The sequence below is a fragment of the Akebia trifoliata genome, chromosome 9 (genome assembly GCF_017979445.1).
Source record: "Akebia trifoliata isolate Shusen 1 chromosome 9, ASM1797944v1, whole genome shotgun sequence".
NCBI classification, from domain to species: Eukaryota; Viridiplantae; Streptophyta; class Magnoliopsida; order Ranunculales; family Lardizabalaceae; genus Akebia; species Akebia trifoliata.
Genome location: NC_141383.1, coordinates 7,921,337 through 7,932,323, shown reverse-complemented (window position 1 = coordinate 7,932,323; position 10,987 = coordinate 7,921,337). Strand labels below are relative to the sequence as shown.

The 10,987-nt window shown below is 36.2% G+C and overlaps 1 long non-coding RNA gene and 1 pseudogene across 7 annotated transcripts; both read right to left on the bottom strand.

Moving 5' to 3' along the window:
* Positions 1–412: 412 nt before the first annotated feature.
* LOC147394235 (UDP-glucosyltransferase 29 pseudogene) lies at positions 413–2,021 on the bottom strand (annotated as a pseudogene).
* A 1,884-nt stretch (positions 2,022–3,905) lies between these two features.
* Positions 3,906–10,737, bottom strand: LOC147394234 (uncharacterized). 7 transcript variants are annotated; one of them, XR_015181559.1, is made up of 5 exons: positions 10,420–10,688; positions 9,205–9,338; positions 6,691–6,950; positions 5,077–6,602; positions 3,906–4,172 (listed from the first exon to the last, which is right to left on the bottom strand). It is a non-coding gene; the product is annotated as an uncharacterized LOC147394234 (long non-coding RNA). The 7 variants fall into 7 exon arrangements; XR_015181558.1 differs by having other exon boundaries at positions 3,906–4,155; positions 10,420–10,686; XR_015181554.1 differs by lacking the exon at positions 3,906–4,172 and adding an exon at positions 8,246–8,517 and having other exon boundaries at positions 4,179–6,602; positions 10,420–10,737.
* Between the last annotated feature and the right edge of the window lie 250 nt (positions 10,738–10,987).

Here is a 10,987-nt window from a genome sequence, read left to right as displayed (position 1 = left end):
CGTACAGGAAAAAAGCGTCAGATTATCACGATTCTAACATTAAAGAAAGTACGAATTTGTTGTTAAGAATTTGAGTCGTGATGACTACGCAAAATCTTCGTACGCTGTTGGATACACGGATGATGTGGCAAAAGCACATAACCATTGATCTTTTTCATCGGGATACACAAGAAAAATATGTGCAGTTTTGTGCCCTTGCCACATCACCCGCGTATCTTACAACATGCATTCATCATTGAGTGCTGATAATCTGACTTGGGCACATGGCATATTGATTGAGTATGTCACGTGCCTAAGTTAGATTACCACAATTCTTCATCATTATTCTAAGAATTTTTTGTGTTAAGCTAATAAACCAATGGCATGACGGCATGTGTATTAAAAATTTACTAAATATCTGAACTCCTAACAATTAAATAATATATTTTATTCCAATAGGTTAAAACAAAGACCAGATGTCCGAAATTACCACATCATTCAAGCTCGAGAGGCTTGAACTAATTACATGATCAAACACCAACCACTCCTGGACTCGAAAAAAGGAAAAATAAAAATCAGACAGAGACACAAACCTAGTCAACTAATTCAGGTACTTCCAATTTATTCAAATTTGATTTCTTCGTCCTTTTTCCCAAACTTGCTCCAATTTCTCCACCACAACATCAATATCGTCCTCTCCTTTTTTTCTCATCTCCTCACCTAATTGTCTTGCTTTCCTACGTACTTCCTCCCCTTGTTTCTCCATCACCACTTGTTTAATTACCTTTTCAACCTCTCCTCTCTCAAACCTCCCACATTTGTCTCTCTTTACCTCTTCGCCCACTCCAAGTTCAACCACCAACTTAGCATTCATTGGTTGATCAAGATGCATTGGAATAGCTATAAAAGGAACACCATACTTCATTCCTTCCATCACAGAACCTGAGCCACAATGACTCACAAACCCACCAACACTCGAATGCCCTAATATTTTTGACTGTGGAACCCAACCATCAACCACCATTCCCTTCTCTCCAACCCTATCTTCGAACCCTTTTGGTAACATTTCAAGAACACTAGTTTTCTCTCCTTCAGGAAATCTAACAACCCATATGAAGTTAACCCCACTAAGCTCTAACCCATAACCCAACTCTTCCATCTCTTCCTTGGACAAGTAATACTCAGTACCAAAGGAAACAAATACAACTGAACCTTTTTCCTTCTTTTCTAGCCATTCCACAAACTTTGATTTGCTATCCTCCTTTGTAGGCTCTTGTATAAGTGGTCCTACACCAACCAACTCCTTCCCAGTTAAAAGAAGATAGTAATCGATGTATTTCGCTTCTATCTCTCTAAACGTCTTTGACAAGACAATGCTCGACGACCCATCGATGCTTTGTACGACACGATCTCTATCGGTAAGGCCGTTCGCACAAGAATTGAGCAACTGAGCAGTTTTGCTTACTTCATGTGCATGAAGCTTAATAGCTGAAAATGGGAATTCAACATTGGGACTCTTGCAAATGTGATAGAAGTAAGCTGAGGTGGCGGCACCGGTAATTAAGAAGGCAATAGCGGGAATATTAAGAGAGGAAGCAAGTGAAGGTGCCCATGGTTGGATAAAATCATAAATGAGCAAATCAGGGCTATGGGTCTTTAGAAGATTGTAGAAAGATGGTTTTGACATGTCAAGAGCTGTTTTGAGTGTTGGCATGAGATGAAGTGGGAGTGATTTAGTGGTGTGGTAGTGCGGAGGGAGGTCTGGTAAAGAAGGAAGATGAAGCTCTATTAATTGTAATGAAGGTGAGATGTACTTGTCATCATCACCAAGTTGTTTTCTAATGGAAGTTAGGTTCACAGGTGTAGAACAAAAGTAAATGATGATGTTTCTATGTGAGAGTCTCCTGGCTAGCTCTAAGAAGGGAGATATGTGACCATGGGCCAACCATGGAAACATTAAAACTTTGAGTTTTTGTTGGTTGGTATCCATGAGACTTAAGTTGAAGACTTTCCTTCTTCTTCTTCACTCTCTTGGCATTCTCTACTAATCCATTATATACAATTGGAAATTTTGGGGAATCTCTAATATCCCACGGGAGCCACGGCACAGCGCAAGTGGAACGTGGGCATTATAATATTCTATGATCGTGTACATCTGATTGTTGTTAGTTTACCAAACATCCTACTTCATGACTTGGCACATACTCGATAAGAAGGGGGAAAAAGAAAAAAATTAGACTAAGTTGTATTAAACAGAGACGTGTCAATTTAGAAGGCCTTTGTCGGACGTATTTGTATACTTTTGGAACGAAATGGAGACCTCAAGCTCAATTACCCGCAGGAACCACGTGGGATCGTTCGCTTTCTCGGAGGAGGTCAGGTATTCAAGTCCCAACAACCACAAAAATTTTAAAAATTTAGGAAAAAGGCCACGTGGAACATATTAGGCCGACAAATCCAATGTTTTACCACATCTCAACTAAGATCCATCTGATTACTTATTTTTAGCCACTGGATTAAGAGAGCCGCTATTGCCACCCCAACTTTTGGTTATTCACTCCAATTTCTGAAACTGTTTCACACCTTAATTAAAGATTTAAAGATACCATACAAACAGTACAAAACTCTGATTCCTGTTGTTACTTCAATATTACAAAAAAACATTATAACAGATTCAAACAACTTTAGCAGTTGTTTCCAATTAGGATTAGGTTCATGTAAAATCTTTTACTTATTCTCAATCATTGACTTATATTTTATGTTTCTAATTGGGGTACAATATTAAGTAAAAGTTGGGATGCCAATAGCAGCTCTCTATGTTAAAGAAAAAAAATTTAACAAATTTTTTGATAAAGCTTGGATAAATTTACATTAAGGGAAGGGGAAGAACTACTTGCACATCATAAGTTGTCAGTTGCACCCCCGATCTAAATATTTTTGTTTTTGTTTTTGGATCTTTATCATAATTTTAACAGTTGCAACTCATGGCACGAGTCTGTGCAGTCTTTTTCAATCTTACTTCGTCATTTTCTACCCTTGTTCTCTTGGCGACACTACAACATTTTTGGTCTATAGCGACGGATTTTTCCGCCGCTACATTGTAATATTTCCGCCGGTAAAAGATATTGCAGCGATGAACAACAGAAACGTTGGTGCCTCGGTCGCTAAATTTAGCAGCGGAAAATAATATCCGCTGTTAAATGTACTATCTTTAACGGCGGATATAAATATCCACTGTAATAGATCAATTTTTATAATTAATAGAATATTCAACATATAACGGCGGATCCTCATATCCGCTGCAATAGATCAATTTAACAATAATAGAACATGCAACATATAAAGGCGGATTTTAATATCCGTTGCAATAAGTAAATTTTTAATTAATAAAAATATAAAGCATATAGCGGCGGATTTTTAATATCCGCTGCAATAGGTAAATCTTTAATTAATAAAAATATCCAGCATATAACGGCGGATTTTAAGATCCGCTGCAATAGGTCATTTTTAAATTAAAAAAATATATATTTTTTGTCCTGAATTTAAACAAAAATCTATTTTTTCTCCTTTAGCAATAAAACTAATAAATAATATAATCCACAATAAAAACACCCAATTAGACCACAAAACTCACTATGTGAAAAAGGCCCATATTTGACAGTCTTAGCTCGTCAAATTTTGAGAAATTTGATGGACTCTCCTGTCAAATATGGCCGTCAAATATTCTCTTGTAGAATTTTTTTTTTGACGGCCCTGGACTATCAAATTATTAGAGAATGGGCTTCAAATAAAAAATTAAAAAAAAAATCCATAAAGTATGACCGTCGAATTTGGAGGTTTAACAAACAATAACACGTTCCTCTTAATCACCAATCACAATGAACGAAATAATAATTAAAAAAATCAGAAGAAGAAAAATAATAAAATAAGCTCCAAAATAAACTAAATAACCCAAAATTAATATACATGTAAACCTCTTTGTTAAGATCGAAAATTATGCCGAAGCTACAGATAATTGACAATAAAGCAATATATGATATATCTTACTATTTTTTCATGTTGGGTAACTATGGTGGCATCGTTTCCTTTGATTTCTGTTACTTCTCCATCTATCCATGCAATCTCCGAATCCTCAGCCCACACGTGTGAGTCGACGGCGATGTTAGCAGGAGTTCCCTGAATCAAGCAAAGATCTAAAGTACTTTTATTTTATTCTTTCATATTCATACATAAAAAAGATCGATCCATGAATCGAAAATTGTGTACAGAATTCAAAAACAGAATCCAACAATAATCTGAATGCAACTTACCATGATTGAAAAAGCTATACGAAGATCATCGAAATTGGAATTCAAGCAAGGATTACAAAATTCAAAAACAGAATCCAACAATCATCTGAATTAAAGCAGTATATGATATATAGGATTCATGTTGTTGACCCCAAAATTGGGATGAGGGGTAGATGATGATGTGTGTATGTCTTTTGGAGTAAAAATATATATACATAGAAAACAAATAATTATTGAGCATACCTCCTCTGCACTAAATAATTTCAAGGAGTCAAATTCTCAGACAATTAATTAAAGCTTCCACACTAATGATTCAAGCAGTAAATGCCTCAATTAACTGAATTTACAATGTTAATCTATTTAACATTGAAATAACTTTACTTGAAATGAAAGTACATATAAAATATATTCTGGATGATAAACAAGATCTACTTGAAATGGAATTCCAAATTAAAACATATAATGATGTCTTGCAAACAGCATGACCCCATTGCCATATGAAATAACTTATGAAAGAGAAACATGGATTGAAATATGAAAGCAATGTATAATCAATCTGAAATATTCACGTCTTCATTAGACCATGGTACAATAAACACAATGAAAAGGTTACCAACCATTATTCCTGCTTCGTACTTTGCTCGTTGTAAATGCAATTTAATGATCTAATACAAGTAACAAAAATCTCATGATGCAATTTATCTGGGGTATAATTTAAATAGACATAACCAACACTCAAATCCGACCAGTGGAATGATGTAAACAATAACTAAGGAACAATATGAGGGAAGAAATAATACTTTCTCACCTACAAGTTCTCATACAAAGTTGGCAAATGAATCTGCAATTCCACCTGTGTTGAGGATGGTCTTGTTTCAAGATCCTTTTGTAGATGATCTAATTGCTCTCCTAGCCTATTAACACGATCCTCATATACTTTTAGCAATCTGTTCTTGGCATCTAATTCTTTGAACAAAGGCAAACACTGAAGCTGAGCTGACTATGCAGAGGCAGAACTTGCATCTGCAGTTGCTTGAGTGGCAGAAAACGTCATCCTCACATCATCCAACTCCTTGAGGCATTGCATTACATAAAACAACGTCAAGGTAAACCACAACTTTGTTTCCAACTTCATACAATGAAGAAGGCACCTCTTGTGTTACTGAGAACCTAAATTGTGCTAAGATTATAGTACATAATTTAGTTTCAATTAGTTTCATTACAAAACATAACCTTTTAAACTTACTACTTGCAAATTTTAACAAAAACCAGGATATTTTGATCGCCATAAAAAGACTCATTAACTTCCCCTCTTCGAAACAATGCTGTGTACTGCAGAGTAGGGGAAGAAAAGAAGAATTTCAGAACATGACTGTGAATCACTGAAATTGAAATACCTTATTTAATGATAAGCTAGTAGACATTAATAAATTAAGTTCCCGCACCTAAAACCAAAGCTAGTTGGAATAATGCATGATTAAATCTTTAAACAGATGACTAATCCATACCTTAACAATCGTTGCAAGAAGCTCCTAAACTGTGCAGTACCAGGTTCATTATAACCCTTCTTGCTTTTGGTTATGAAGGCTCTGATTAAGGAACCTTAACCTCGGGACATTCATCTCACCTTTACTATTACTTGTACCCGTGGTTGGGGATGACAAATCCTCTCCCAATGCCTTGCTTGCATGCCTGATCTGGTCTGAGATAGTATTTTTCAGGCATCTCGGAAGTATGGATAGGGTGAGGACTTTGTGACATCTTGCAACAATTATCTTCCATCTCTAGCAACAACTACATAGTTAATCGCCAAATCATATCATGTAGTTAATTGCCTACAACAAATCCAAGTGTTTGATTTAGCACCACCACCAATTGAAATGGATCAAGTTCTCGTCACCTTGGTCCCCAAAGCAAAAGATGTGTGTTCAACCTTCAAGTACCTACTTCTCAATGATCTGAAGGTGATTGAACTTCCTTCAACCATCATCCATTATTCCACCAGCAATACAAATTTGGTTTGTGCCATTAATCATGGTAGGAAAGTCTTCTGGTTTCATTGAAGGATCAAGTTCTCTTGATTCCTTTTCATAGCTCTTCCAAATACTCAATGCAAACATCTTTGAGTAAAATATTGATGAGATCAGACCCATCAACAACCGTTATTCTATGTTTTCCAAAATGATCCTTACCAACAAGATTGCTGACCATCAAGTTATCTTCTTTGATCTACAAAGCAATTTGATGCCTCTAAGAATGCAGTCTAGTTGTCACCATGACAACAGAGTTGATGCCATAAGCACCGCAAACTGGATTGAAAGTGGTGATCTTTACCTGAAACGACATAGAAGAAAATTAGAATCAGAATCAAATTAGGGCCATTCAAACCTTATCTAAGGGGTATGGTTGAAGTTGAGGCAACCTCTGAGTTCCTTGGAAGAGATAATCGTGCATCAATCGGTCAGAAATCACCTTAAAAAAGATGAGACTATAATGATTTTGAGATCCTTGGCATTCCTCTTTAAAGAATTGGTTCAAAAGCCATCGATCAATATGCATCTCCCTAATCACACACCAAGAATGGTGGAGACGTCCACCTGTTGCTTCATAGAGATATCACACTCTAAGAGTACATGTTCAAGGGCTTACTCTAAGTTCTTGGAAGATCAGCAGATCCTGCCCCTGCCAAAAATAAATAAATAAAGATCAAGAAAGAGATGGTTGGGCCGTCTAACAGTGGTAAAGAAGAAAAAAATTGGGGGGAGAATTCTAGCCATGGGATACATAAGCTCTAAAAAAAAATTAACAATTACGAGAGGAAGGATTTACAAAAGTCCTAGTTGTAGCAAAATAGAAAACATGAAATCAAGGAAAAATATGGAGCCATGGCGAATTAGTGGCTGCAGCACTAAGTTTGTCTTTTAAGAAAAGAAGAGAAAAAGAGTAAAATCGTGATACAGAGGAGAGACGCTTGGAAGAAGGTACATAAGGGAGCAAGGCTAGTCTTACTAACTTAGTTACTATGTCATGAATATAAAATGAGACTGCATTCTGATGGACTGAGACTTGATAATTATGTTGCCTATGTATGGAAAATATATGCAGGTACATCGTGGGTGTAGAACACAACTTTGAAGTGTTAGGAAACTAATACAATCTGTAAGTGTGACTGTATGTGTGGATCATCAATCAAGTCGTATCAACTCACTCGCCAAAAGCATTTAAGCCTTGCCCCCTTGCTTGCTTACCCATGTCATCAACTATTGTAAATCTTACAATGCAATAAAAACCCCTAGAACCTCAAGGACGCCCATTTGAATGCAATGGATATCTTTGTCTCATCCAAACCCCTAAATCCTATTAAATATTACAATTATCATGGTATGGTATAACTGATTGGAAATCTAAATTGTAAATCCAACTCCAAAACCCCTTTGAAATGGTCTCATAATCTGAAGTGGTAGAAACCTTCAAGGTCAAAGATATATCTGACTAAATGATACTAGAATGACTCAATTGAATTTGAGTTAGTTTACAAACTAGCCAAGACATCTGGACTACCTGATGGTATAATGCACAAAGCTGTTTCTATCGTTCCCATTTTTATTTTATTTTTTGGTTAGGTGGCTTCTATCACTCCCATGATGGAGGATGAATGGCAAAGTGCAGGCAAGGCAAAACTCAAGAGATTCGATTGTGCTTGCATTTTGAATTGCAATAGCAAGGAAAGGCTTGAGCCGTTTCTTCTTCCCTAGGCTCATGCAGATCTTGTTCAAGCAAGGTGTCATCTCTCCATCACATATCCATTTCAACAGAAAGAAAAGTCCTTCAGGAAAAACTGATTCAATCTCTCCTTCAAAGGCTACAATTCCAAATGCATTCAAGATTGAAAAGACAGAGGCATGAAATGAAGGGGATGAAAGGGGCTGGTATGAGATGGATGGTGCTCTTGGTTGGCTAATAGAGAGAACCCATACCATAGTAGAGTATGTGATGGCTGTCACTACCCCAATAAGAGAAAGCCCTGCAATTGAATTGAGGTTTGGGAGCTGAGATAGAACAATGCATATAGAAGTGAACACCAGATACCATTCAATGGTTGATAGAGGATTGGACGAACAGAGGGGCCCACAGACTATTTGAAAGAAAAGCTTCATAGTCTCCCCTCCAATGAGAATAAGAGTTGTTGCAGTTCCTGCTGATAGGTAAACAGTTGGGAAGAAAGCAAGCCACAGACCTAACCTTTCTCCTGAAGAAGAAAAAAAAACAAAAGCCATGAACAGCATAATAGGCAATGCCAATGTTTTATGTTTTAAAAAAGGGCATTTTTTCAGATCTTTTCCTTCAATTATTTCTATTTTGTGGGTAGACAAGTGGATTTCTGTTAGAGAGTTAAGGGAGAACATGAGAAGTTTGAACCCAAGTATGTTATATCTAATAGAGTATCAAATTATGATGCATTTTGCAGAGTCAAAACCAGTTACCAAGCCTATATGCTTCACAGTAGCATAGTACTTAGTTTAGCTCCTTTGTTCTTCATGAAGAAGGTAAGCAGAGATCAAACCCATTATTTCAACTCTTAGAATCCACAAAACCAATGGTGCGCATAAGATAAAATTACCCATACATAAAGGAGGGTCAATGGGGCATGTCAGGCAGACCATAAGGACATGCTACCAGTGTCGCACCAGTTACAAGTGGCACATACGCAAGAAAGGGGTACCATCAAATGGATCTTACATCGAAAATCTTCTAGGCTAAAATTAATTTAGAGCTTATAATTGTACATGTTTTTTGCAAGATAGTTAACCATATATTTTCTAACCATCTGAATAAATAAAAAAAATCGGATAACCACAATCATCGGATCAGATCGACCAGATGGGTATATCATTATTTCATCAATAGAAAGGTGAGTGATGGAATGCAATCTCACCAAATGCTGCTTGTGCAAGCTCCACGTATCTGTTGTACCTCTTCCCGGGAACTGCTTCATGTAGTTAGACCAGAATCCACAAAGTGTAAAGTTGCCAAAAGTAGGCTATTGTTAACGAGATTACCCCCCAGCTCCTGCATACCAGAAAACATATAAATAATTTAGAAAGGCGTGCCAATTTATCCATATGTCATTTCATTTCACCAAGTTGATGAGGTTACAAATTTCTCCACAAGACAAATAATTTTCTCTAACCCAAGATTTACCCTTTCATAATTTAATAAATAAATCAGTTAAAAGAAGCTGGAATTTCATTTGTCGTGAAAAAGTCATTTTTTCCTAGGCATCAAAGATAAGGCTGATATGAGAATGAAAACATAGGATTCCTAGGCATCGGTATGGATTTTCTAGAGATTCATTTTTCAAGGGAATCCTAACAATACCTTCTCATCTCAGGCATACTTTGATGGTCTGCCTCATGGTAACCAAGTTCGGATACGTTAACTATTCATTGGTGGGTTTAATTCGGTTAATTGGATAAATTCAGAAAAATTTTGTAAAAAATCCAGAAATTTTTGGGAATATACAAATGATTTTTATTTTTTTTACCGAAACCCATCATCTTCAACATCCATATCTTGTTCTTGAGAGTTTAATATTTAAGAAAATAAAATCTTGAGGGTGAAGGGTAAAAATATTATCATATTTGACGATTTATCAATAAATCATCGATTAATTCAGTAATTTAATCGGCTAGTCATTTTTTTGGAGAATTTTTTTAATATTTGGAAAAACCAAGAAATCTTATAACTATGGTCTGCCTCAAACATCATTTGAGGTAAGTAATTTCCATTTCCATTTCTCGTGTCCAAGTGTTAATATGAAATTTACAAGCATTTTGAAACTTTGGTAAACCAGAGAGATGGCCAAGCACTGGTTCACAATCACAAGTTCAGCAGATGGGTCAAACCAACGGCTAAGATGGGAGGATTGTTACAACATGATCTATGCCATTAAACCTTGAAACCAATCAAAATCAAAATCAGCAAAAGAAATCCAAATAAGAAATCGATAGAACTCTAGGGTTTGAAATTTGTGTCATATTGGGTGGTCGATTCCATGGATGTAAAAGGGTCGAATAGAAATCGATGGGTTGCAGAGAGTGAGAAAGAGATGAGTGAAAGAGAAAGAGAGAGTGAGAGAGTGAGAGCTTACCAGATTTTGCATATCGAACTTGTCGAAGTGATCTTACAAGCACATCCACCAACAAATGAGAGAACGAGAGAGAGTGTAACAGACGAACCAACAGATGAGATAACAAGAGAGAGTGATAGACGAAGGAATGAGAGGGAAAATGAGAGGGAAGAGGGAAAACAAAGTTTGCGCGCTGTTTTGCAGTTTTTCATTTAGAAAATTTTACAGACGGATCGTTTTTTCCGCTGTAACATATAGTTTTATATGCTTCTCTCTCGCAGCGGATACAGTTATCCGCTACAAAAAACTCACTCCAACAGCAGCGGCAATCAGCATCCGCTGTTATAAATCAACGTACTAAATAGGAAATAGTATCTACAGTTCCGAAAATTTTGATCCGCTGTTATAAATCGTCGTACTGTATAGAAAATGTTCTATCTACAACTGCGGAAAGTATACTCCGCCGCTGAATTCAATTGATAATTATATAAAAATTAACCCATCATCTTTTGGATTAATTTTTAATTTAACAAAATTGATACACAAAATCTACTAAACCAAGTTTTTATATAAATAAATTAATTTTTAG